This window comes from Babylonia areolata, chromosome 27 (assembly GCF_041734735.1).
Source record: "Babylonia areolata isolate BAREFJ2019XMU chromosome 27, ASM4173473v1, whole genome shotgun sequence".
Lineage (NCBI taxonomy): Eukaryota > Metazoa > Mollusca > Gastropoda > Neogastropoda > Buccinidae > Babylonia > Babylonia areolata.
Window position 1 is genome coordinate 41,363,240 of NC_134902.1, and position 22,244 is coordinate 41,385,483.

At 49.8% G+C, this 22,244-nt stretch overlaps 1 protein-coding gene across 2 annotated transcripts in view; it reads right to left on the bottom strand.

Moving 5' to 3' along the window:
* Positions 1–22,244, bottom strand: part of LOC143301154 (small heat shock protein p36-like) — a 146,743-nt gene that overhangs the window by 34,350 nt on the left and 90,149 nt on the right. The window contains exon 1 of one of the 2 annotated variants that reach the window (XM_076615232.1): positions 17,986–18,138. The exons of the other annotated variant lie outside the window; for it this stretch is intronic. The gene's annotated coding sequence lies outside the window, so the exon portion shown is untranslated. Of the gene's footprint in view, positions 1–17,985; positions 18,139–22,244 lie in introns of those variants that run through there. 2 annotated transcript variants of the gene reach the window in all.

Consider the following 22,244-nt stretch of genomic DNA (forward strand, 5'->3'; position numbering starts at 1 on the left):
CTGTCCACTGTCACTACAGGACACTGCAGGACACTACACGTTGTATCTTGCTGCATTCTGATGGCCCTGAGGTTCCTGTCCACTGTCACTACAGGACACTGCAGGACACTACACGTTGTATCTTGCTGTAGTCTGTGTCCACTGTCACTACAGGACACTACACGTTGTATGTTGCTGTAGTCTGTGTCCACTGTCACTACAGGACACTACAGGACACTACACGTTGTATCTTCTGTGTCCACTGTCACTACAGGACACTACAGGACACTACACGTTGTATCTGGCTGTATTCTGTGTCCACTGTCACTACAGGACACTACACATTGTATCTGGCTGTATTCTGTGTCCACTGTCACTACAGGACACTACAGGACACTACACATTGTATCTGGCTGTATTCTGTGTCCACTGTCACTACAGGACACTACAGGACACTACACGTTGTATCTGGCTGTATTCTGTGTCCACTGTCACTACAGGACACTACAGGACACTACACGTTGTATCTTGCTGTAGTCTGTGTCCACTGTCACTACAGGACACTACAGGACACTACACGTTGTATCTTGCTGTATTCTGTGTCCACTGTCACTACAGGACACTACAGGACACTACACGTTGTATCTTGCTGTAGTCTGTGTCCACTGTCACTACAGGACACTACAGGACACTACACGTTGTATCTTGCTGTATTCTGTGTCCACTGTCACTACAGGACACTACACATTGTATCTGGCTGTATTCTGTGTCCACTGTCACTACAGGACACTAAGGACACTACACGTTGTATCTTGCTGTAGTCTGTGTCCACTGTCACTACAGGACACTACACGTTGTATCTTGCTGTAGTCTGTGTCCACTGTCACTACAGGACACTACACGTTGTATCTTGCTGTAGTCTGTGTCCACTGTCACTACAGGACACTACACGTTGTATCTGGCTGTAGTCTGTGTCCACTGTCACTACAGGACACTACACGTTGTATCTGGCTGTATTCTGTGTCCACTGTCACTACAGGACACTACAGGACACTACACGTTGTATCTTGCTGTATTCTGTGTCCACTGTCACTACAGGACACTACAGGACACTACACGTTGTATCTGGCTGTAGTCTGTGTCCACTGTCACTACAGGACACTACACGTTGTATCTTGCTGTATTCTGTGTCCACTGTCACTACAGGACACTACACATTGTATCTTGCTGTATTCTGTGACCACTGTCACTACAGGACACTACACGTTGTATCTTGCTGTAGTCTGTGTCCACTGTCACTACAGGACACTACACGTTGTATCTTGCTGTAGTCTGTGTCCACTGTCACTACAGGACACTACAGGACACTACACGTTGTATCTGGCTGTAGTCTGTGTCCACTGTCACTACAGGACACTACAGGACACTACACATTGTATCTGGCTGTATTCTGTGTCCACTGTCACTACAGGACACTACAGGACACTACACGTTGTATCTTGCTGTATTCTGTGTCCACTGTCACTACAGGACACTACACGTTGTATCTTGCTGTAGTCTGTGTCCACTGTCACTACAGGACACTACACGTTGTATCTTGCTGTATTCTGTGTCCACTGTCACTACAGGACACTACAGGACACTACACGTTGTATCTGGCTGTAGTCTGTGTCCACTGTCACTACAGGACACTACAGGACACTACACGTTGTATCTTGCTGTAGTCTGTGTCCACTGTCACTACAGGACACTACACGTTGTATCTTGCTGTATTCTGTGTCCACTGTCACTACAGGACACTACACGTTGTATCTTGCTGTATTCTGTGTCCACTGTCACTACAGGACACTACACGTTGTACCTTGCTGTATTCTGTGACCACTGTCACTACAGGACACTACAGGACACTACACGTTGTATCTGGCTGTAGTCTGTGTCCACTGTCACTACAGGACACTACAGGACACTACACGTTGTATCTTGCTGTATTCTGTGTCCACTGTCACTACAGGACACTACACGTTGTATCTGGCTGTAGTCTGTGTCCACTGTCACTACAGGACACTACAGGACACTACACGTTGTATCTTGCTGTATTCTGTGTCCACTGTCACTACAGGACACTACAGGACACTACACGTTGTATCTTGCTGTAGTCTGTGTCCACTGTCACTACAGGACACTACACGTTGTATCTGGCTGTAGTCTGTGTCCACTGTCACTACAGGACACTACAGGACACTACACGTTGTATCTTGCTGTATTCTGTGTCCACTGTCACTACAGGACACTACAGGACACTACACGTTGTATCTTGCTGTATTCTGTGTCCACTGTCACTACAGGACACTACAGGACACTACACGTTGTATCTTGCTGTATTCTGTGTCCACTGTCACTACAGGACACTGTTGGGCCAACAGCACAGTGAGAGCTGTATTATCAATGGTTTCTCTATTGCAGTGGGAAATCATTTACAACTTAGTCTTTTGTGAAGGACAAAATTGCACTGGCTTTTTGTGCTGCAACCTTTGGGGGCTAGTTGGCCTTTGGGAACCATCCCAATGCCGATTGTCATAAAACTCTTGGCCGAGAGAGTGGGGATGTAACTTTAACAAGACACTCTCCACTATAATCAAATTCCAACCCAGATGGTCGGGACAGCAGTTACCTCCTCTGCTGGTGTGATGGTCATCGTCGGACACGACTGACTCTCATACAGCACAGAAAGGTCAGGGACATTAAATCACGTGCTCTCCTTGCACACAGCTGAACAATTCTGGTCTTTACACCCTGAGTGGGAACACTCCCCATGCTCCTGTTCCGTCTCTTCTCCAGACAGATCAACAGACACCTGTCAGTGGCCATCTTGTGGAAAGTGACAGCTGTGTCAGTTCAGTGTCAGTCAACACGACAGCTGTGTCAGTTCAGTGTCAGTCAACACGACAGCTGTGTCAGTTCAGTGTCAGTCAAAGTGACAGCTGTGTCAGTTCAGTGTCAGTCAACATGACAGCTGTGTCAGTTCAGTGTCAGTCAACACGACAGCTGTGTCAGTTCAGTGTCAGTCAACACGACAGCTGTGTCAGTTCAGTGTCAGTCAACACGACAGCTGTGTCAGTTCAGTGTCAGTCAACACGACAGCTGTGTCAGTTCAGTGTCAGTCAACACGACAGCTGTGTCAGTTCAGTGTCAGTCAAAGTGACAGCTGTGTCAGTTCAGTGTCAGTCAACACGACAGCTGTGTCAGTTCAGTGTCAGTCAACACGACACACGCTATGCTGACAGTTTCACAACACTGACAGAAACCCTCATCGTTAACAACAACACGACAGCTGTGTCAGTTCAGTGTCAGTCAACACGACAGCTGTGTCAGTTCAGTGTCAGTCAACACGACACACGCTATGCTGACAGTTTCACAACACTGACAGAAACCCTCATCGTTAACAACAACACGACAGCTGTGTCAGTTCAGTGTCAGTCAACACGACACACGCTATGCTGACAGTTTCACAACACTGACAGAAACCCTCATCGTTAACAACAACACGACAGCTGTGTCAGTTCAGTGTCAGTCAACACGACAGCTGTGTCAGTTCAGTGTCAGTCAACACGACAGCGACCAAACACACGCTTTGCTGACAGTTTCACAACACTGACATAAACCCTCATCGTTAACAACAACACGACAGCTGTGTCAGTTCAGTGTCAGTCAACACGACAGCGACCAAACACACGCTTTGCTGACAGTTTCACAACACTGACATAAACCCTCATCATAAACAACACAACAGCTGCGGTAGCAGCAAATTACAATTTTAATCTATAACAACTAAATTTACTTCCCCCTTCCCCTCCCAAATAAATACATACATATATACATCAGTCACTGTCGGGTGCGTGGAGTAGGGCCGTCAGTCAGTTTCTACAACATTCAGCGTGGACTCAAGACCTGAAAACCACCGATCAAAGGGCACTCTGACACCTGACGTCGTTGGGCTTTCGGTCTGAAGGGTCCTGCACTGAGTCAGTCATGACAACCTGACGTCGTTGGGCTTTCGGTCTGAAGGGTCCTGCACTGAGTCAGTCATGACGCCTGGCGGAGTCACCACTTCGGGGCGGAGAGATTTTTCCGATCCCCCCTCCCCCCCCCCCCCACACACACACATCTCTCTCTCTCTCTCTCTCTATATATATATCTCTGTGTGTGTGTGTGTGTGTGTGTGTGTGTGTGTGTGTGTGTGTGTGTGTGTGTGTGTTTCATCATTACCATATGATGTCTATGGTGTTGACCAGCTAGTAGTACCTGAATACCCTTCGTGTGTTTGCGCAGGCAGAAGATTAAACACGCACCACATTAGAGATGCTGTCATTCATGTCAGCGTTCAGTGGGTTTCGGAAACAAAAAACACATCCAGCATAAACATCTCCGAAAACGGACTACGGCTGCCAACATGGTGTGGTAAGAACAATCATGTATGTACAAGCCCAACACTGAACGTGCGAGTTGCAGGCCACAAATGTCGAAGACGGCGAAAACTATTTATCGGGCTATAACCCCCCCCCCCCCCCCCCTCTTTCACCTACACCTCAACGCCATGTTTGCAGCAAACAGCCTGAAAGAGACTTTCGGAGGAAACTCGTGCCAAGGAAAGCAGCAAGTAGGTCACCCCTTCACTTCTCATCCGTGCCCTCTTTTCTGTGCACGAAAGGCTAAAGGTCAGGACGTTCCCTCCAACCCACCGTCCACCACACACCCCCTCCCCCTTTCCACCCCCCCTCCTGTCATGAACCCCCAGGTGAAGATATAATTTGATCGTTAATTCAGCGATGTTTACACCACACCAGGTGCCAACCAGTTACATGCACACCTCGGTGCTTTAGTGAACTCTCTTTCCGTGATAGCTCACTGTATTCATGTAAAAAATAAAATAAAATAAAAGTAAAGAAAAGAAAAAAAGAAAAAAGAAATGAAAAGAAATGAACCCCATTTGATGTTATGAAGTTGCTTCGATGCATTTCACCTTTACTAATGTTTTCACTTGGAACAGTTTGCTTCCAACCACACACACACGCACACGCACGCACGCATGCACGCACGCACACACACACACACTCACGCACACACACACACACACACGCACGCACGCACGCGCACTTTCACACACAAGTACACGCACACACACGCTCACACACACTCGCGCACATTCACACATACACACAAACGCACACACGCACGTACGCACACACACTTCCACAGACACTTCCACACACACACACACACACACACACACACACACACACGTAAGCGCGAATACACACACACACACACACAAACTCGCATCCCCCCCCCCCACACACACACATTATCATTATTAAAGGCCCTACACACTTCACTGAAGTGTTGAACGTCGTGAAGGAAAAGCGGTAACTCACTGCACCAACAGTCATTTCAACACCATTAACAGAAAAACGGTAACTGACTGCACCAACAGTCATTTCAACACCATTAACAGAAAAGCGGTAACTCACTGCACCAACAGTCATTTCAACACCATTAACAGAAAAACGGTAACTCACTGCACCAACAGTCATTTCAACACCATTAACAGAAAAGGGGTAACTCACTGCACCAACAGTCATTTCAACACCATTAACAGAAAAGCGGTAACTCACTGCACCAACAGTCATTTCAACACCATTAACAGAAAAGCGGTAACTCACTGCACCAACAGTCATTTCAACACCATTAACAGAAAAACGGTAACTCACTGCACCAACAGTCATTTCAACACCATTAACAGAAAAACGGTAACTCACTGCACCAACAGTCATTTCAACACCATTAACAGAAAAACGGTAACTCACTGCACCAACAGTCATTTCAACACCATCAACAGAAAAACGGTAACTCACTGCACCAACAGTCATTTCAACACCATTAACAGAAAAACGGTAACTCACTGCACCAACAGTCATTTCAACACCATTAACAGAAAAGGGGTAACTCACTGCACCAACAGTCATTTCAACACCATTAACAGAAAAACGGTAACTCACTGCACCAACAGTCATTTCAACACCATTAACAGAAAAACGGTAACACTGCACCAACAGTCGTTTCAACACCATTAACAGAAAAGGGGTAACTCACTGCACCAACAGTCATTTCAACACCATTAACAGAAAAACGGTAACTCACTGCACCAACAGTCGTTTCAACACCATTAACAGAAAAACGGTAACTCTGCACCAACAGTCATTTCAACACCATTAACAGAAAAACGGTAACTCACTGCACCACCAACAGTCATTTCAACACCATTAACAGAAAAACGGTAACTCTGCACCAACAGTCATTTCAACACCATTAACAGAAAAGGGGTAACTCACTGCACCAACGGTCATTTCAACACCATTAACAGAAAAGGGGTAACTCACTGCACCAACAGTCGTTTCAACACCATTAACATCAAACGTAAATTAGGATCTCTCGATCCACCAACAAAAAAACCGATTAATAATAATGATGATATTAATGATGATATTAATAATAGTAATAGTAATAATAATAATGATGATGATGATAATAATGACAATAATAATAATAATGATGATAATGATATTATAATAATAATCATCATCATCATCATCGTCATCACCATAACAATAATAATAACAACAACCAAATCAACAAATGTACCCATAATCCCACGTGACAAGCAAACAAGCAACAACACCAAAAAAGAAAACAAAAACCACCTTCAATCAGGACAGTAGACATCCCCCCCTCTCTCCCTACACACATACACCATCCCCTCCCCTCCCCTCTCTCCCTACACACATACACCCTCCCCCCCCTCCCCTCTCTCCCTACACACATACACCCTCCCCCCCCTCCCCTCTCTCCCTACACACATACACCCTCCCCTCCCCTCCCCTCTCTCCCTACACACATACACCATCCCCCCCCCCCTCTCTCCCTACACACATACACCATCCCCTCCCCTCCCCTCTCTCCCTACACACATACACCATCCCCTCCCCTCCCCTCTCTCCCTACACACATACACCATCCTCCCCTCCCCTCTCTCCCTACACACATACACCATCCCCTCCCCTCCCCTCTCTCCCTACACACATACACCATCCCCCCTCCCCTCTCTCCCTACACACATACACCATCCCCCCCTCCCCTCTCTCCCTACACACATACACCATCCCCCCCTCCCCTCTCTCCCTACACACATACACCATCCCCCCCTCCCCTCTCTCCCTACACACATACACCATCCCCCCCTCCCCTCTCTCCCTACACACATACACCATCCCCCCCTCCCCTCTCTCCCTACACACATACACCATCCCCCCCTCCCCTCTCTCCCTACACACATACACCATCCCCTCCCCTCCCCTCTCTCCCTACACACATACACCATCCCCTCCCCCCCCCTCTCTCCCTACACACATACACCATCCCCTCCCCTCTCTCCCTACACACATACACCATCCCCTCCCCTCCCCTCCCCTCTCTCCCTACACACATACACCATCCCCTCCCCTCCCCTCTCTCCCTACACACATACACCCTCCCCTCCCCTCCCCTCTCTCCCTACACACATACACCATCCCCCCCTCCCCTCTCTCCCTACACACATACACCATCCCCTCCCCTCCCCTCCCCTCTCTCCCTACACACATACACCATCCCCCCCCCCCTCTCTCCCTACACACATACACCATCCCCTCCCCTCCCCTCTCTCCCTACACACATACACCATCCCCTCCCCTCTCTCCCTACACACATACACCATCCCCCCCCCCTCTCTCCCTACACACATACACCATCCCCTCCCCTCCCCTCTCTCCCTACACACATACACCATCCCCCCCTCCCCTCTCTCCCTACACACATACACCATCCCCCCCCTCCCCTCTCTCCCTACACACATACACCATCCCCCCCTCCCCTCTCTCCCTACACACATACACCATCCCCCCCCCCTCTCTCCCTACACACATACACCATCCCCCCCTCCCCTCTCTCCCTACACACATACACCATCCCCCCCTCCCCTCTCTCCCTACACACATACACCATCCCCCCCTCCCCTCTCTCCCTACACACATACACCATCCCCCCCTCCCCTCTCTCCCTACACACATACACCATCCCCCCCTCCCCTCTCTCCCTACACACATACACCATCCCCCCCTCCCCTCTCTCCCTACACACATACACCATCCCCTCCCCTCTCTCCCTACACACATACACCCTCCCCTCCCCTCCCCTCTCTCCCTACACACATACACCATCCCCTCCCCTCTCTCCCTACACACATACACCCTCCCCTCCCCTCCCCTCTCTCCCTACACACATACACCATCCCCTCCCCTCTCTCCCTACACACATACACCATCCCCTCCCCTCTCTCCCTACACACATACACCCCCCCCTCCCCTCTCTCCCTACACACATACACCATCCCCCCCCTCCCCTCTCTCCCTACACACATACACCCTCCCCTCCCCTCTCTCCCTACACACATACACCATCCCCTCCCCCCTCTCTCCCTACACACATACACCATCCCCCCCTCCCCTCTCTCCCTACACACATACACCATCCCCCCCTCCCCTCTCTCCCTACACACATACACCATCCCCCCCCTCCCCTCTCTCCCTACACACATACACCATCCCCCCACTCCCCTCTCTCCCTACACACATACACCCTCCCCTCCCCTCCCCTCTCTCCCTACACACATACACCCTCCCCTCCCCTCCCCTCTCTCCCTACACACATACACCATCCCCTCCCCTCCCCTCTCTCCCTACACACATACACCATCCCCCCCTCCCCTCTCTCCCTACACACATACACCATCCCCCCCCTCCCCTCTCTCCCTACACACATACACCCTCCCCTCCCCTCTCTCCCTACACACATACACCCCCCCCTCCCCTCTCTCCCTACACACATACACCATCCCCTCCCCTCTCTCCCTACACACATACACCATCCCATCCCCTCTCTCCCTACACACATACACCCTCCCCCCCTCCCCTCTCTCCCTACACACATACACCATCCCCCCCTCCCCTCTCTCCCTACACACATACACCATCCCCCCCTCCCCTCTCTCCCTACACACATACACCCTCCCCCCCTCCCCTCTCTCCCTACACACATACACCATCCCCCCCCCCTCTCTCCCTACACACATACACCATCCCCCCCTCCCCTCTCTCCCTACACACATACACCATCCCCCCCTCCCCTCTCTCCCTACACACATACACCATCCCCTCCCCTCCCCTCCCCTCTCTCCCTACACACATACACCATCCCCCCCCCCTCTCTCCCTACACACATACACCATCCCCTCCCCTCCCCTCTCTCCCTACACACATACACCATCCCCCCCCTCCCCTCTCTCCCTACACACATACACCATCCCCCCCTCCCCTCTCTCCCTACACACATACACCCTCCCCCCCCCCCTCCCCTCCCCATGACGGCCCTCGCGATCAACTAGGCCCTGAAGAAAACTACATGATGAAAGCCAGACAACCTCTCTCCCTCCACACACAACACACACACACACACACACACACACACACACACACACACACACACACCACACACACACACACACACACACACACACACCACACACACACACACACACACACACACACACACACACAACACACACACACACACACACACACACACACACACACCACACACACACACACACACACACACACACACACACACACACACACACAACACGCTCAACGTTCCTCTGACTGCACGTACATCTCGCACCAGCACTGGGAGACTGCTTGGTGCACAGTGATGCCACAGTGATACAACAGTGATGCCACAGTGATGCCATAGTGATGCCATAGTGATGCCACAGTGATACAACAGTGATACCACAGTGATGCCATAGTGATACAACAGTGATGCCACAGTGATGCCACAGTGATACAACAGTGATGCCATAGTGATACAACAGTGATGCCACAGTGATGCCACAGTGATGCCATAGTGATGCCACAATGATACCACAGTGATGCCATAGTGATACAACAGTGATGCCATAGTGATACAACAGTGATGCCATAGTGATACAACAGTGATGCCACAGTGATGCCACAATGATACCACAGTGATGCCACAATGATACCACAGTGATGCCACAGTGATGCCACAATGATACCACAGTGATGCCACAGTGATGCCACAGTGATGCCACAGTGATGCCACAGTGATGCCACAGGGAGACTGCTTGGTGCACAGTGATACCACAGTGATGCCACAGTGATACCACAGTGATACCACTGGGATACAGCTTGGTGCACAGTGATGCCACAGTGATGCCACAGTGATGCCACTGGGATACAGCTTGGTGCACAGTGATGCCACAGTGATACCACAGTGATGCCACAGGGATACAGCTTGGTGCACAGTGATGCCACAGTGATGCCACAGGGATACAGCTTGGTGCACAGTGATGCCACAATGATACCACAGTGATACCACTGGGATACAGCTTGGTGCACAGTGATGCCACAATGATACCACAGTGATGCCACAGGGATACAGCTTGGTGCACAGTGATGCCACAGTGATGCCACAGTGATGCCACAGGGATACAGCTTGGTGCACAGTGATGCCACAGTGATACCACAGTGATGCCACAGTGATGCCACAGTGATACCACAGTGATGCCACAGTGATGCCACAGTGATGCCACAGTGATGCCACAGTGATGCCACAGGGAGACTGCTTGGTGCACAGTGATGCCACAGTGATGCCACAGTGATACCACAGTGATACCACTGGGATACAGCTTGGTGCACAGTGATGCCACAATGATACCACAGTGATGCCACAGTGATGCCACAGGGAGACTACTTGGTGCATAGTGATGCCACAATGATACCACAATGATACCACAGTGATGCCACAGTGATGCCACAGGGAGACTACTTGGTGCATAGTGATGCCACAGTGATACCACAATGATACCACAGGGAGACTACTTGGTGCACAGTGATGCCACAGTGATGCCACAGTGATGCCACAGTGATGCCACAATGATACCACAGTGATGCCACAGGGAGACTACTTGGTGCACAGTGATGCCACAGTGATGCCACAGTGATGCCACAGACTCCACTGTATGCCTAATTAAGCCAGGCCGTGCTGCAGTCAATTGTAGTGTAGTGTGTGAAACCAGATTGGTGAAACAAGGTGCTTTTCTGTCTAGAGATCCTGTTAGTTTGCTTTCCAACAAAGACCGACAGACAGGTGTTCAGGCCACGCCACAACGTCCAACAAAGACTGACAGACAGGTGTTCAGACCACGCCACAACGTCCAACAAAGACTGACAGACAGGTGTTCAGGCCACACCACAACGTCCAACAAAGACTGACAGACAGGTGTTCAGGCCACACCACAACGTCCAACAAAGACTGACAGACAGGTGTTCAGGCCACGCCACAACGTCCAACAAAGACAGGTGTTCAGGCCACACCACAACGTCCAACAAAGACAGGTGTTCAGGCCACGCCACAACGTCCAACAAAGACCGACAGACAGGTGTTCAGGCCACACCACAACGTCCAACAAAGACAGGTGTTCAGGCCACACCACAACGTCCAACAAAGACAGGTGTTCAGGCCACACCACAACGTCCAACAAAGACAGGTGTTCAGGCCACACCACAACGTCCAACAAAGACCGACAGACAGGTGTTCAGGCCACACCACAACGTCCAACAAAGACAGGTGTTCAGGCCACACCACAACGTCCAACAAAGACAGGTGTTCAGGCCACACCACAACGTCCAACAAAGACAGGTGTTCAGGCCACGCCACAACGTCCAACAAAGACTGACAGACAGGTGTTCAGGCCACGCCACAACGTCCAACAAAGACAGGTGTTCAGGCCACACCACAACGTCCAACAAAGACAGGTGTTCAGGCCACACCACAACGTCCAACAAAGACAGGTGTTCAGGCCACACCACAACGTCCAACAAAGACAGGTGTTCAGGCCACGCCACAACGTCCAACAAAGACTGACAGACAGGTGTTCAGGCCACGCCACAACGTCCAACAAAGACTGACAGACAGGTGTTCAGGCCACACCACAACGTCCAACAAAGACAGGTGTTCAGGGCACACCACAACGTTCAACAAAGACAAGTGTTCAGGCCACACCACAACGTCCAACAAAGACAGGTGTTCAGGCCACACCACAACGTCCAACAAAGACAGGTGTTCAGGCCACACCACAACGTCCAACAAAGACAGGTGTTCTGGCCACACCACAACGTCCAACAAAGACAGGTGTTCAGGCCACACCACAACGTCCAACAAAGACTGACAGACAGGTGTTCAGGCCACACCACAACGTCCAACAAAGACAGGTGTTCAGGCCACACCACAACGTCCAACAAAGACCGACAGACAGGTGTTCAGGCCACACCACAACGTCCAACAAAGACCGACAGACAGGTGTTCAGGCCACACCACAACGTCCAACAAAGACTGACAGACAGGTGTTCAGGCCACACCACAACGTCCAACAAAGACAGGTGTTCAGGCCACGCCACAACGTCCAACAAAGACCGACAGACAGGTGTTCAGGCCACGCCACAACGTCCAACAAAGACCGACAGACAGGTGTTCAGGCCACACCACAACGTCCAACAAAGACAGGTGTTCAGGCCACACCACAACGTCCAACAAAGACAGGTGTTCAGGCCACACCACAACGTCCAACAAAGACCGACAGACAGGTGTTCAGGCCACACCACAACGTCCAACAAAGACCGACAGACAGGTGTTCAGGCCACACCACAACGTCCAACAAAGACAGGTGTTCAGGCCACACCACAACGTCCAACAAAGACAGGTGTTCTGGCCACACCACAACGTCCAACAAAGACAGGTGTTCAGGCCACACCACAACGTCCAACAAAGACCGACAGACAGGTGTTCAGGCCACGCCACAACGTCCAACAAAGACCGACAGACAGGTGTTCAGGCCACGCCACAACGTCCAACAAAGACTGACAGACAGGTGTTCAGGCCACACCACAACGTCCAACAAAGACAGGTGTTCAGGCCACGCCACAACGTCCAACAAAGACCGACAGACAGGTGTTCAGGCCACGCCACAACGTCCAACAAAGACCGACAGACAGGTGTTCAGGCCACACCACAACGTCCAACAAAGACAGGTGTTCAGGCCACACCACAACGTCCAACAAAGACAGGTGTTCTGGCCACACCACAACGTCCAACAAAGACCGACAGACAGGTGTTCAGGCCACACCACAACGTCCAACAAAGACCGACAGACAGGTGTTCAGGCCACACCACAACGTCCAACAAAGACAGGTGTTCAGGCCACACCACAACGTCCAACAAAGACAGGTGTTCAGGCCACACCACAACGTCCAACAAAGACAGGTGTTCAGGCCACACCACAACGTCCAACAAGACCGACAGACAGGTGTTCAGGCCACACCACAACGTCCAACAAAGACAGGTGTTCAGGCCACACCACAACGTCCAACAAAGAGACAGGTGTTCAGGCCACACCACAACGTCCAACAAGACTGACAGACAGGTGTTCAGGCCACACCACAACGTCCAACAAAGACAGGTGTTCAGGCCACACCACAACGTCCAACAAAGACTGACAGACAGGTGTTCAGGCCACACCACAACGTCCAACAAAGACAGGTGTTCAGGCCACGCCACAACGTCCAACAAAGACAGGTGTTCAGGCCACGCCACAACGTCCAACAAAGACAGGTGTTCAGGCCACGCCACAACGTCCAACAAAGACAGGTGTTCAGGCCACACCACAACGTCCAACAAAGACTGACAGACAGGTGTTCAGGCCACACCACAACGTCCAACAAAGACTGACAGACAGGTGTTCAGACCACACCACAACGTCCAACAAAGACAGGTGTTCAGGCCACGCCACAACGTCCAACAAAGACAGGTGTTCAGGCCACACCACAACGTCCAACAAAGACAGGTGTTCAGGCCACGCCACAACGTCCAACAAAGACAGGTGTTCAGGCCACACCACAACGTCCAACAAAGACAGGTGTTCAGGCCACACCACGACGTCCAACAAAGACAGGTGTTCAGGCCACACCACAACGTCCAACAAAGACTGACAGACAGGTGTTCAGGCCACACCACAACGTCCAACAAAGACTGACAGACAGGTGTTCAGGCCACACCACAACGTCCAAAAAAGACCGACAGACAGGTGTTCAGGCCACACCACAACGTCCAACAAAGACAGGTGTTCAGGCCACACCACAACGTCCAACAAAGACAGGTGTTCTGGCCATGCCACAACGTCCAACAAAGACTGACAGACAGGTGTTCAGGCCACACCACAACGTCCAACAAAGACCGACAGACAGGTGTTCAGGCCACACCACAACGTCCAACAAAGACAGGTGTTCAGGCCACGCCACAACGTCCAACAAAGACTGACAGACAGGTGTTCAGGCCACACCACAACGTCCAACAAAGACAGGTGTTCAGGCCACACCACAACGTCCAACAAAGACCGACAGACAGGTGTTCAGGCCACACAACAACGTCCAACAAAGACAGGTGTTCAGGCCACACCACAACGTCCAACAAAGACAGGTGTTCAGGCCACGCCACAACGTTCAACAAAGACAGGTGTTCAGGCCACACCACAACGTCCAACAAAGACCGACAGACAGGTGTTCAGGGCACACCACAACGTCCAACAAAGACAGGTGTTCAGGCCACACCACAACGTCCAACAAAGACTGACAGACAGGTGTTCAGGCCACACCACAACGTCCAACAAAGACAGGTGTTCAGGCCACACCACAACGTCCAACAAAGACAGGTGTTCAGGCCACACCACAACGTCCAACAAAGACTGACAGACAGGTGTTCAGGCCACACCACAACGTCCAACAAAGACAGGTGTTCAGGCCACACCACAACGTCCAACAAAGACTGACAGACAGGTGTTCAGGCCACACCACAACGTCCAACAAAGACTGACAGACAGGTGTTCAGGCCACGCCACAACGTCCAACAAAGACAGGTGTTCAGGCCACGCCACAACGTCCAACAAAGATAGGTGTTCAGGCCACACCACAACGTCCAACAAAGACAGGTGTTCAGGCCACGCCACAACGTCCAACAAAGACTGACAGACAGGTGTTCAGGCCACACCACAACGTCCAACAAAGACTGACAGACAGGTGTTCAGGCCACACCACAACGTCCAACAAAGACAGGTGTTCAGGCCACACCACAACGTCCAACAAAGACTGACAGACAGGTGTTCAGGCCACACCACAACGTCCAACAAAGACAGGTGTTCAGGCCACGCCACAACGTCCAACAAAGACAGGTGTTCAGGCCACGCCACAACGTCCAACAAAGACTGACAGACAGGTGTTCAGGCCACGCCACAACGTCCAACAAAGACAGGTGTTCAGGCCACGCCACAACGTCCAACAAAGACAGGTGTTCAGACCACGCCACAACGTCCAACAAAGACTGACAGACAGGTGTTCAGGCCATGCCACAACGTCCAACAAAGACAGGTGTTCAGGCCACACCACAACGTCCAACAAAGACAGGTGTTCAGGCCACGCCACAACGTCCAACAAAGACTGACAGACAGGTGTTCAGGCCACATCACAACGTCCAACAAAGACTGACAGACAGGTGTTCAGGCCACACCACAACGTCCAACAAAGACAGGTGTTCAGGCCACACCACAACGTCCAACAAAGACTGACAGACAGGTGTTCAGGCCACACCACAACGTCCAACAAAGACAGGTGTTCAGGCCACGCCACAACGTCCAACAAAGACAGGTGTTCAGGCCACGCCACAACGTCCAACAAAGACTGACAGACAGGTGTTCAGGCCACGCCACAACGTCCAACAAAGACAGGTGTTCAGGCCACGCCACAACGTCCAACAAAGACAGGTGTTCAGGCCACACCACAACGTCCAACAAAGACTGACAGACAGGTGTTCAGGCCACGCCACAACGTCCAACAAAGACAGGTGTTCAGGCCACGCCACAACGTCCAACAAAGACAGGTGTTCAGGCCACACCACAACGTCCAACAAAGACTGACAGACAGGTGTTCAGGCCACACCACAACGTCCAACAAAGACAGGTGTTCAGGCCACGCCACAACGTCCAACAAAGACAGGTGTTCAGGCCACGCCACAACGTCCAACAAAGACTGACAGACAGGTGTTCAGGCCACGCCACAACGTCCAACAAAGACAGGTGTTCAGGCCACGCCACAACGTCCAACAAAGACAGGTGTTCAGGCCACACCACAACGTCCAACAAAGACTGACAGACAGGTGTTCAGGCCACGCCACAACGTCCAACAAAGACTGACAGACAGGTGTTCAGGCCACGCCACAACGTCCAACAAAGACAGGTGTTCAGGCCACGCCACAACGTCCAACAAAGACAGGTGTTCAGGCCACACCACAACGTCCAACAAAGACAGGTGTTCAGGCCACGCCACAACGTCCAACAAAGACTGACAGACAGGTGTTCAGGCCACACCACAACGTGCAACAAAGACAGGTGTTCAGGCCACACCACAACGTCCAACAAAGACAGGTGTTCAGGCCACACCACAACGTCCAACAAAGACTGACAGACAGGTGTTCAGGCCACACCACAACGTCCAACAAAGACAGGTGTTCAGGCCACACCACAACGTCCAACAAAGACAGGTGTTCAGGCCACGCCACAACGTCCAACAAAGACTGACAGACAGGTGTTCAGGCCACGCCACAACGTCCAACAAAGACTGACAGACAGGTGTTCAGGCCACACCACAACGTCCAACAAAGACAGGTGTTCAGGCCACACCACAACGTCCAACAAAGACAGGTGTTCAGGCCACACCACAACGTCCAACAAAGACAGGTGTTCAGGCCACACCACAACGTCCAACAAAGACAAGTGTTCAGGCCACACCACAACGTCCAACAAAGACAAGTGTTCAGGCCACACCACAACGTCCAACAAAGACTGACAGACAGGTGTTCTGGCCACACCACAACGTCCAACAAAGACAGGTGTTCAGGCCACACCACAACGTCCAACAAAGACTGACAGACAGGTGTTCAGGCCACACCACAACGTCCAACAAAGACTGACAGACAGGTGTTCAGGCCACACCACAACGTCCAACAAAGACCGACAGACAGGTGTTCAGGCCACGCCACAACGTCCAACAAAGACTGACAGACAGGTGTTCAGGCCACACCACAACGTCCAACAAAGACAGGTGTTCAGGCCACACCACAACGTCCAACGTGAAAAAAAAGTGGAAGAAGAAGAGGAGAAGGACGACGACGAAGATGAAGAAAAACAAGAAGAAGAACAGCAACAACAACAATAGAAGAAGAAGCAGAAGGACAACAACAACGACAACAACAACAACAACAATAACCAGCACTGCAATGCTAACACGCAAATTGCACAATTGAAACAACAGCAACAGCTGCAAATATTGCAACATGATTATCTGTTAAAAAGGAGAACAAAACAACGCAGAAATAGACGACGAGGAGGGGGAGGAAGAAGAAGAAGGAGAAGAAGAAGAAGAAGAAGAAGAAGAAGAAGAAGAAGACGAACATTCAGAAAAAAGAAAATAATGGCCGCGATGCTTTTGAAAGTCCCAAGAACTGAACTGAATCCAAAAGAACTTCAAGACGAACAACAGAACAAGAAGAACTTGACGAATCTTCGAGAAGAAGAAAGTCAACAACGCAGTCTATCACCCAGGCAATAAACTCACCATGTTCCACCCACATCCCATGACAAGGCAAACCCCCCAACACAACAACCTGTTCCACACACCAACACCTAAACAACCCCAACCCCACACAAAAGAAAAACAAACAGGCATTCACCTGAAGCCAGCAAAGCGTATCCAACAAAAGCCAGTAACGGCACCTCAGCAGTCAAACGATGGATGCACACACATCACCACACACAACACATCCCCTCTTCTTTTGGTTGTGGCTGCTCCAGTTCCAGAGCATGTACCCCTCAAAAGACTTTGGTGCGGTGTTGGGAGATGGATGTTGGAAGCAAGAGAGAGAGAGAGGGAGAGAGAGGGAGAGAGAGAGAGGGAGAGAGGGAGAGACAGGGAGAGAGAGATAAGACGCGCAGTTGAGCGGCACACACCGAGTTGTAGTGTGGTGGGGGTGGGTTGGGGGTGGGTGGAGGTAGTGTTTTGCGGGCTGCTGCTGCTGGTGTTTAGTGCCTGTGCTGCACGATGTACTCCCATCACGTGTGTCCGGGTTTCCGCTCTGGGCTCCTCTCCCCCCACCCCTCTCCCCCCACCTTCCCCCCTCCCGTTCCTTTCCCAACACACAGGCGCCTGGTGTGATGCACTGTGCGTGTGTGGATCAAGACATGACATAACACTTGTTTTTTCCAGGATGATAGAGAAGCGATTATGGGTTTTTCCACACCCAGTGCCCACCTGATAAAGGGCAGGCATGGCTGATTGTGAACCATCCTGACCAGCTATAGTGTGTAGTAGTTGGTATGGCTGATTGTGAACCATCCTGACCAGCTATAGTGTGTAGCAGTTGGTATGGGTAATTGTGAACCATCCTGACCAGCTATAGTGTGTAGCAGTTGGTATAGGTAATTGTGAACCATCCTGACCAGCTATAGTGTGTAGCAGTTGGTATGGGTAATTGTGAACCATCCTGACCAGCTATAGTGTGTAGCAGTTGGTACATGGTATAGGTAATTGTGAACCATCCTGACCAGCTATAGTGTGTAGCAGTTGGTATAGGTAATTGTGAACCATCCTGACCAGCTATAGTGTGTAGCAGTTGGTATAGGTAATTGTGAACCATCCTGACCAGCTATAGTGTGTAGTAGTTGGTATGGGTAATTGTGAACCATCCCTACCAGCTATAGTGTGTAGTAGTTGGTATGGGTAATTGTGAACCATCCTGACCAGCTATAGTGTGTAGTAGTTGGTATGGCTGATTGTGAACCATCCTGACCAGCTATAGTGTGTAGTAGTTGGTATGGGTAATTGTGAACCATCCTGACCAGTTATAGTGTGTAGTAGTTGGTATGGGTAATTGTGAACCATCCTGACCAGCTATAGTGTGTAGTAGTTGGTATGGGTAATTGTGAACCATCCTGACCAGTTATAGTGTGTAGTAGTTGGTATGGGTAATTGTGAACCATCCTGACCAGCTATAGTGTGTAGTAGTTGGTATAGGTAATTGTGAACCATCCTGACCAGCTATAGTGTGTAGTAGTTGGTACATGGTATAGGTAATTGTGAACCATCCTGACCAGCTCAACGTGTGTAGTAGTTGGTACATGGTATAGGTAATTGTGAACCATCCTGACCAGCTATAGTGTGTAGTAGTTGGTATGGGTAATTGTGAACCATCCTGACCAGCTATAGTGTGTAGCAGTTGGTACATGGTATAGGTAATTGTGAACCATCCTGACCAGCTATAGTGTGTAGCAGTTGGTACATGGTATAGGTAATTGTGAACCATCCTGACCAGCTATAGTGTGTAGTAGTTGGTATGGGTAATTGTGAACCATCCTGACCGCTATAGTGATGTAGCAGTTGGTACATGGTATAGGTAATTGTGAACCATCCTGACCAGCTATGGTGTGGAGTAGTTGGTACATGGTATAGGTAATTGTGAACCATCCTGACCAGCTATAGTGTGTAGTAGTTGGTATGGGTAATTGTGAACCATCCTGACCAGCTATAGTGTGTAGTAGTTGGTATGGGTAATTGTGAACCATCCTGACCAGCTATAGTGTGTAGCAGTTGGTACATGGTATAGGTAATTGTGAACCATCCTGACCAGCTATAGTGTGTAGCAGTTGGTACATGGTATAGGTAATTGTGAACCATCCTGACCAGCTATAGTGTGTAGCAGTTGGTATGGGTAATTGTGAACCATCCCCTACCAGCTATAGTGTGTAGTAGTTGGTAATGGGTAATTGTGAACCAGTCCTGACCAGCTATAGTGTGTAGGAGTTGGTATGGGTAATTGTGATCCACCCCTACCAGCTATAGTTTGTAGTAGTTGGTATGGGTAATTGTGAACCATCCCTACCAGCTATAGTGTGTAGTAGTTGGTATGGGTAATTGTGAACCATCCCTACCAGCTATAGTGTGTAGTAGTTGGTATGGGTAATTGTGAACCACCCCCTACCCAGCCTTTAGTGTGTAGTAGTTGGTTATGGGTAAATTGTGAACCATCCTGACCAGCTATAGTGTGTGTAGTAGTTGGGTATGGGTAATTGTGAACCATCCCTACCACTATAGTGTGTAGTAGTTGGTATGGGTAATTGTGAACCATCCTGACCAGCTATAGTGTGTAGTAGTTGGTATGGGTAATTGTGAACCATCCTGACCAGCTATAGTGTGTAGTAGTTGGTATGGGTAATTGTGAACCATCCCTACCAGCTATAGTGTGTAGTAGTTGGTATGGGTAATTGTGAACCATCCTGACCAGCTATAGTGTGTAGTAGTTGGTATGGGTAATTGTGAACCATCCTGACCAGCTATAGTGTGTAGTAGTTGGTATGGGTAATTGTGAACCATCCTGACCAGCTATAGTGTGTAGTAGTTGGTATGGGTAATTGTGAACCATCCTGACCAGCTATAGTGTGTAGTAGTTGGTATGGGTAATTGTGAACCATCCCTGACCAGCTATAGTGTGTAGTAGTTGGTATGGGTAATTGTGAACCATCCTGACCAGCTATAGTGTGTAGTAGTTGGTATGGGTAATTGTGAACCATCCTGACCAGCTATAGTGTGTAGTAGTTGGTATGGGTAATTGTGAACCATCCTGACCAGCTATAGTGTGTAGTAGTTGGTATGGGTAATTGTGAACCATCCTGACCAGCTATAGTGTGTAGTAGTTGGTATGGGTAATTGTGAACCATCCTGACCAGCTATAGTGTGTAGTAGTTGGTATGGGTAATTGTGAACCATCCTGACCAGCTATAGTGTGTAGTAGTTGGTATGGGTAATTGTGAACCATCCTGACCAGCTATAGTGTGTAGTAGTTGGTATGGGTAATTGTGAACCATCCTGACCAGCTATAGTGTGTAGTAGTTGGTATGGGTAATTGTGAACCTATCCTGACCAGCTATAGTGTGTAGTAGTTGGTATGGGTAATTGTGAACCATCCTGACCAGCTATAGTGTGTAGTAGTTGGTATGGGTAATTGTGAACCATCCTGACCAGCTATAGTGTGTAGTAGTTGGTATGGGTAATTGTGAACCATCCCTACCAGCTATAGTGTGTAGTAGTTGGTATGGGTAATTGTGAACCATCCTGACCAGCTATAGTGTGTAGTAGTTGGTATGGGTAATTGTGAACCATCCCTACCAGCTATAGTGTGTAGTAGTTGGTATGGGTAATTGTGAACTATCCCTGACCAGCTATAGTGTGTAGTAGTTGGTATGGGTAATTGTGAACCATCCTACCAGCTATAGTGTGTAGTAGTTGGTATGGGTAATTGTGAACCATCCCTACCAGCTATAGTGTGTAGTAGTTGGTATGGGTAATTGTGAACTATCCCTACCAGCTATAGTGTGTAGTAGTTGGTATGGGTAATTGTGAACCATTCCTACCAGCTATAGTGTGTAGTAGTTGGTATGGGTAACTGCCAACAGCCTGTAATTGCAAACAATTCGTAGACCGTCAGTCCAACTTCGAAACATTCTTAACGGTTGCATTTCACAGTTTAACGTCTGCTTCGACCTTTTTCTAATACCTTATGAATATAATGAATACCCATTTCCAAGAACCAGTCAAACATCAGCTATTTCTGGCTATTTCCGCGCTCTTTCTTCTCTTCGCGCACCACTGCCGACCAAGTTCACAAACGTGCTCAGAAAATCCTGAAATAAGGGAAGGAAGTTGTAGGACTTGAACTTTGACACAGTTTAGAACAGTTGATTGTTGTATTGTTGTATTTCCCTTTTGTTGTTGTTGTTGTTGTTGTTGTGACAACAGGTTTCTCTGTGTGAAACTCAGGCTGCTGTCCCCAGGGAGAGAGCGCCATCCATTTCTTTCTACTTTTATTTCCTGCGTGCAGTTTTGTTTGTTTTTCCTGTCAAAGTGGATCTTTCTACAGAATTTGGCATGGGACAACCA